Below are 6,573 nucleotides of genomic sequence, written 5' to 3' on the forward strand. Positions count from 1 at the left end.
GACCCTGCCGCCGGCCTGCACGGGAGTCCCGACTCTACCCCGGCTGCGCATGGAGTCCGCCATCTTCCGTGCGGGGCCCCGTCTTTTCCATAATCACTATTTTTACCAGGTCCGCACCGGGGGTCGGCCCAACCCCTCCTTAGCACCCCGTGGCGCTCCCTCTTCCCACCGAGAGGAGCCTCCTGCCACGCAGCGTGATGCTGGCCGGAGCGCGGACGCCCGCGCTGTACAGCGAACCGCAGCCGCGAACCCGGGTCCCCAGCGATCCAACGGGCTCAGCCTCCCAAGTACTAGGACTACAGGCGTGCGCCACCACGCCCGGCCAAGAAGGCGAATGGCATCCTGGGGTGCATCCGCCCGGGGACTGGGCACCTTCTTGCCCCTGTTAGAAACATGGCTTTTTTCCCCCCTCTCTGTTCCTCTCTCCTCCCCTGGAGAAACCCCCCACCCTGTGAGGTGGAGTTGCTGCTCCTCTGTCCTGGCTGGGACTCCCCGGTGTGCCAGCGCTGCCCAGGCCTTAACAGATCCCAACACCTCACTGCCCCCGTTCCCCACCCAAAATGAAAACTGGGTCCCGCTCTCTCACCCAGGCTGTGCTACAGGAACTGTTCACAGGCGCCATCCCGCTACTGACCAGCACAGGGGTTTTGACCTGCTCCGTCTCCGACCTGGGCCGGTTCACCCCTCCTTAGGCAACCTGGTGGCCCCCGGCTCCCCCAGGACCACCATATCGATGCCGGCCTTAGCGCGGACGCCCGCTCGGCACAGCTCGCTGCAGCCCAGAACCCCCGGGCTCAAGCCGTCCACCAGTTTCAGCCTCCCTGGCGCTTGGATTACAGGCACAAGCCACCGTGCCCGGCTGTTTTCCAGGGTTTTGCAGATTCCTCGACATCCATCTTGCACGGGCTCTGCCTGGCCACACAGCGGCAGTGGGGAACTGGGAGACCATCCTTGGGCTGCTGGTATTTTATGTTTAAAAACACGTGGATGGATAGACAGGGAAGGCAGATTTCTGAGCACAAGGTGGTTTAAGCAGCTGAGAAAGGCCAGACTTCTCGTTTTGAGCCAGAAGAGGCACATCATGATGCACTATTCTCATTTTAAGCCAAGTGAGGTGCATCAGGGAGCTCTATCTCCAGGACAGCTCAATACGCTTCATTTACTGAAGAGCAGATAAGAAATGTCCCACTCCCTGCTTTGAAATACTCCTTGTAAGAAAGGTTTCTTGATTCACCAGTGTTTTCCTAAGGGTGTAAAGCTCAGAGCTGAGGACACAAATGAGCCGTGACAGTAAATACCCAATGGAGCAGACTAATGAGGCACTCCTGAGAGCCGGAGCCCCAGCTCGGTCTGGAGCCAGCTGCCAAATCCAGCATTGTTTGGGGGATGCTTACTGACTCACAGGCACCCGGGGTCTCTGAGCCAGAAACATGATGAGAAATTCTGCCGCCCGTGATTTCCTGTTTCAGTCGTTACACCTGTTGGGATCCCAAAGGTCTGGCTGGGTCCTGCCCTGTGGTCTTCCACCGCTGCAAGAAACCACAACACACACCACCAAAACGTAAGCACACCTGAGTGAGCAAGGCTGGGGCAGCATCTTCAGGTCGACCACCTGCGGGAGATGCTTTTGCCTTTCCCCAGTACTACTTGACCGTTTTGTGATCGCTCCCCGGCACAGACAGCTGAAGAGCGCAGGGTCGTGCTGGGGGGGGGAAGATGCCAAAAGAGGCTGGGTCCCGCTCTCTTGCCCAGGCTGTGCTACAGGGACTGTTCACAGGCGCCATCCCGCTACTGACCAGCACGGGAGCTTTGACCTGCTCCGTCTCCGACCTGGGCCGGTTCACCCCTCCTTAAGCGACCTGGTAGCCCCCGGCTCCCCCAGGACCACCATATCGATGCCGGCCTTAGCGCGGACGCCCGCTCGGCACAGCTCGCTGCAGCCCAGAACCCCCGGGCTCAAGCCGTCCGCCAGCCTCAGCCTCCCCGGCGCTTGGATTACAGGCACAAGCCACCGTGCCCGGCTGGCCATAGCTCCTGCTGCCTCCACTCTCCAGTGCTCGGGGACCAGCTTCTTCCTCCAGCTTTGCTGTGGCAGCCAGGATCTCAGGCAGCGGGATGCATTAATGCTTCGGCAACACAGTGGGAACACTGGGGAGAAGGAACATCAAATACAGGGAGCAAAATTTAGCTCCTCAAGTGAAGATTCAACACAATACCTTGCTTTAGAAAGGCCAAGTTAAGCTGTTATGGGCCAAAAAATTTTCATGGTCCTGCTTTAGGATATGTCCAGCGAGAGCTCAGAAGAGTCTGAGGCAACCTACTTGCTGCAGTGAATATTTGCGGATGTTTTGATTCTCAGAGAAGGATATAAAAGTAACAAAAACATAACACAAGGAATAAAACACAGGAGCTTCTTGCCTTTACCCATTCACTGCTGCAATAGACAGCTGCCTAGAAATACTTCCACGGAGTATTTGAGATCTTCACCGTGTGTTTTGCCTCCCTCAGAGGCTTGTCCAAGAGAGCTCCCCCAGACATCCCATGAGAGTGACTCTGCAGCTGGCCGGGGATGCTGCCGGCTGCTCACCTCTCTCTGGCTCCATGGAGACCTGGGGCTGTGCGGAAAGCTTCGCGCCAACATGCTCAGACAGCCGAGGCAGCCTTTGGTCTAAAGCAAAAGCGTAGGCGGCACTGCCCCTTTCCCAGCAGATCGAGCCAAAGCTGATCCCAAACCATGCACTGCCACTGCCAAAATGTTTGGTTTTTCTCCTCTTCAGATACACATTATTTCTTAAGATATGCTAGCCTGGGGGATCTCTGGTGGCTGCAAACATGCACAATAGGAGCAGGGGTCCTCAGACTGTCATGCCTACCCACGAAAGCCATGCAGACCACCTCTAAGGGCAGCAACCATCCCTGACTCCATGCCAGCCGGGAGAAAAGTAGAACCAGCTGTCGTGGTCACACACACTGCTGAAGAGCTGCACCAGCCCAGCCAGGGCCTCCTGCTGCTGCCTCCACCTCCATGGACCCCCTCCAGGCTCTCCCCACCAAGGTGGTCGCTGATGCTGTGCACGGAGCCAGCCGGCAGCCAGCTTAGCCCTGACCAAAGGGCTAATGGCACCAAAGGACGGTGTTTTTGCATTGCATTTCTTAAGTGCAGAGGTCAAGGCACAGGTGTATGTGCTGCCCAAGCATGGATGTGCCTCGGTTCCAGGCAGAGACATACCTCCTCCTCAAGGCACAGGCACACCTCCTGCCGAAGGCCAGACCTATCAGCAGCCACTCAGGAGGTATCTAAGCATTTCTTCCAGACTGCCTGACCCACGTTAGCGGAGCAAAATCAAGGGCTGAAGTACACGCATGGCAATCCCATTTCAGAAAAGACAAACAAGATTTTCCCCAGTGCTGCACGAGCCTGAAGTTCTTAAGGGTGTAATAAGTAAGTGGAGGTAATTTGCTGATCCAGCCAGTTACTCAAGAGTCATCTTGGCGTACAAAAGGGGGGTCTCAGAAGAGTTTAACTATATTGCTATCCTGAACAAATGTTAAATTACAATGTAACTAGAGGTAAAATGTTGACCAAACAAATTGAAGAGAAAATAGCTTAAGTCTTGCTATGGCTGATATAGGAACGTCCTATATAACAAGAAAAGCTTAACTGCAATGTTATATTTCTATGGTATCTGTATTGTGTAATTTCTAGTCAGACCAATATTTTAACCTTGTATTCTATGCAATTTTTGAAACTGGTTTTAACTGAACCTTTTTGTAACTATGCTATCTGGTCAAGTTAACTCAATGTGCTAGCCCTGTTTGCCTTATAAGGAAATATTTTAGGTTAAATAAAGATGTATGGTGTGTAAATAGTGCGCGGGCTCTAGGGGAAGAAAGTCTCGAACTGTAACAAAGAGGAAGAACACCAAAGAGGCCCCTATTAAGAGGGGACAGAAACCAAGAAGAAACTGGAGAAAGCCACATTATCCCAGAACTCAACCCGGAGCAAAAAGACTATAAGAAGGAGGCTCTAAAGAAGATGAATTTGCAAGCCCTTGGTGGAGCTGCGACTCCCCGGCCGTCCAGCGCTGCTTTTGCTTTCCTACCTTAATAAATATTCAGTGAATCCATTTTGGACTCAATTTGGTTCAATTCAACTATAACAAGGGTGTTAGGGCTGCATGGGAGAGAGAGACATCTTGTTCTGGGCTCCTATTATCTACTTAAGGAAGAGCTGTCAGTGACAGCTGGAGTTTTGGTTAAAGGCATTAGTATAATGACTTAGGGGTCACGGGCATATGAGGAGATGTAGGCTTGACATCCCCAAATGGGGGAGAAAGGCAAGCTGTCTACACAGAAATAACACTTAGCGCAGAGCCAGGCATCCCTCTCCCATCCCCTCCTCCTACCAGTAACATGGGGACTGTTTCTTTCTGCCACAAACATGTAAATTTTTCATCGCATGAAAAAAACGTAGCAGGAGTGAATCAAGGGCATGAAACGACCTGTTTTGCCTCAGAAAACCCAATGGGAACGAGCTCAGCAAACCGAGGAGAGACAAGGCACAGTGAGTACACAAATACAGAGTCCTGACCAGCAGTGCCAGCCCACTAGCACAAAGGTGTGCCCCGGTGTGGCTCCTGACCACCAAAGCAACACCTGAAATAAAAAAATGAGGCCACAGGGAGCTGGGGAAACCTCAGTCGCTCAGCTCTGTGCTCAGGGGGAGCTCTGCCCCGTGGTGCTCATCTGACAGCCGGCTGATGCATCTTGCTCAGCAGGAGCAGCTGCTTCAGGCTCCCGCTGAGCTCGGCTTTGTGCAAAGCCTTACGGGTAAGCTGGGCTCCAGCCTCCCGAAAAACCAGCTTTGGGATCCCACTGAGCTCCAAACCTCCATCCCTCGCGAGGGCCAGGCAGTGCTCGCACTATGTCTGGAACCAGAGACCCTTTGAATGACAACTAAAACACACCTTACAGGAAAAAAAGCCCTTGGGAACTGCCTGAAAAAAACCCTCTGCATTGGAGCGTGGATGCAAAATACAGCAGATTTCTGCTGTCCCGCAGTGCTGACTGCAAATTATCCTCATCCTGAGCTTCTCGGGCATCCCTGTGTCACTGCCATGCTTTGTAAGACACCAGGATCACAGAACCATAGAATGGTTTAGGTTGGAAGGGACCTTGAAGATCATCGAGTTCCAGCCCACTGCCACGGGCAGGGACGCCTCCCACCAGACCAGGTTGCTCAAAGCCCCATCCAGCCTCAGAACAGGATGGCTCTGAACATCTGGGCATCAGCAATGGCCTGGCCTGGGGTGCAAAAAACCTCGGAGTGCAGGTCTCCACGGGGTCAGCCAGCACATCCAGCTGAGTCCCGGAGGTCATTGATGTATCTGCTGCTTCGTTGCTGCTGGGAAATATGGGGTGTGAAAATGCAAAAATCAGAGAGGAAAGGAAAAGCAGCAGAAATTATTTTTATTCTTGTTAAGGTCTCATGATTTTTCAGGCTGATATTGTCACGGTGGTGATTCAGGATTTTGGCACATGGAATTTTGGTCAGGCAGTATCCCCCACCTACATTTCCTCTGTCTGGTCCTGAAAATAACCTGTGAAAGGAGAAGCCAGCTTGTTTGCCAATAGTAACTGTGAAGGCATTTTGATGTACTCTCAGATACAAGACAAAACCAAACAGCCTGGAGGGCAAACTGTTTTTCCTGCTGGGAGGCCACTTTGGAAGGGCTTTTCCCCACTCCCACAGGAGGCTGGAGGAATTCCAGGGAGACCAGGACAGGGCCTTCTGCTGACGAGAAATGTGAGATTTCTAGCGATTCTTCAGGGTCCTCGTTACACCATTTCAGCACACAGAGAGGCTAACACAAATCTGCTGCAGTCAGAATACTCTACAACACCCCCTTCCCAGCTCTACTCCTTCCCTAACGCTGTTACATTAACCTCATGGGAAGAGCCCAAGGATCTGTTTAATGCCACGCTGCCAGTAAAGCGCACACCGCCGGAGACTGCAGGTTTAGTTTCCTGGCCAAGCCCAGCTGTGGTTGCACAGACACAGACATCACAGAATCGCAGGAAATAGGGCTGAGACGCCCACGGGGGACCATCTCCGCCACTCCCTGCCTGCAGGCAGGAGTGACCACAGCCAGCGGCTCATGGAAAGTGCTTCGCTAACCTGAGTCACCCCAACGGAGGACACTTGGCCCATTGTATCAGATACCTCGATGATAAGAAACCTACCAGTGGAATGCAATTGTAATATCAAGGACATCATTTGTTTTCACAAGCGAAGAATTTATCTAACGTAGATACTAAACCCAAAGCATTATTATATTCCCCTTTCCTTCCTTAGAAAGCCACAAAGGTCTCTGAAGGATCACTGCAACCGAGTCTTTTCCCATCTCCCTCTGCCAAAAGAGGAGAGAAAAGTAAGCAAGATGAGCTACGTCATATTAAAATAGGTTTTGTCTGAGAATCCAAACTGATTGGGAAGGTAGTTATATTCAAAGAGGTAAAAACAAAGGGGGGCATCAATCTATTTCCTTGAGGTCTGCTTATTATGATGTGATG

The sequence above is a fragment of the Charadrius vociferus genome, unplaced genomic scaffold (genome assembly GCF_000708025.1).
Source record: "Charadrius vociferus isolate BGI_N301 unplaced genomic scaffold, ASM70802v2 scaffold49, whole genome shotgun sequence".
Classification (NCBI taxonomy): Eukaryota; Metazoa; Chordata; class Aves; order Charadriiformes; family Charadriidae; genus Charadrius; species Charadrius vociferus.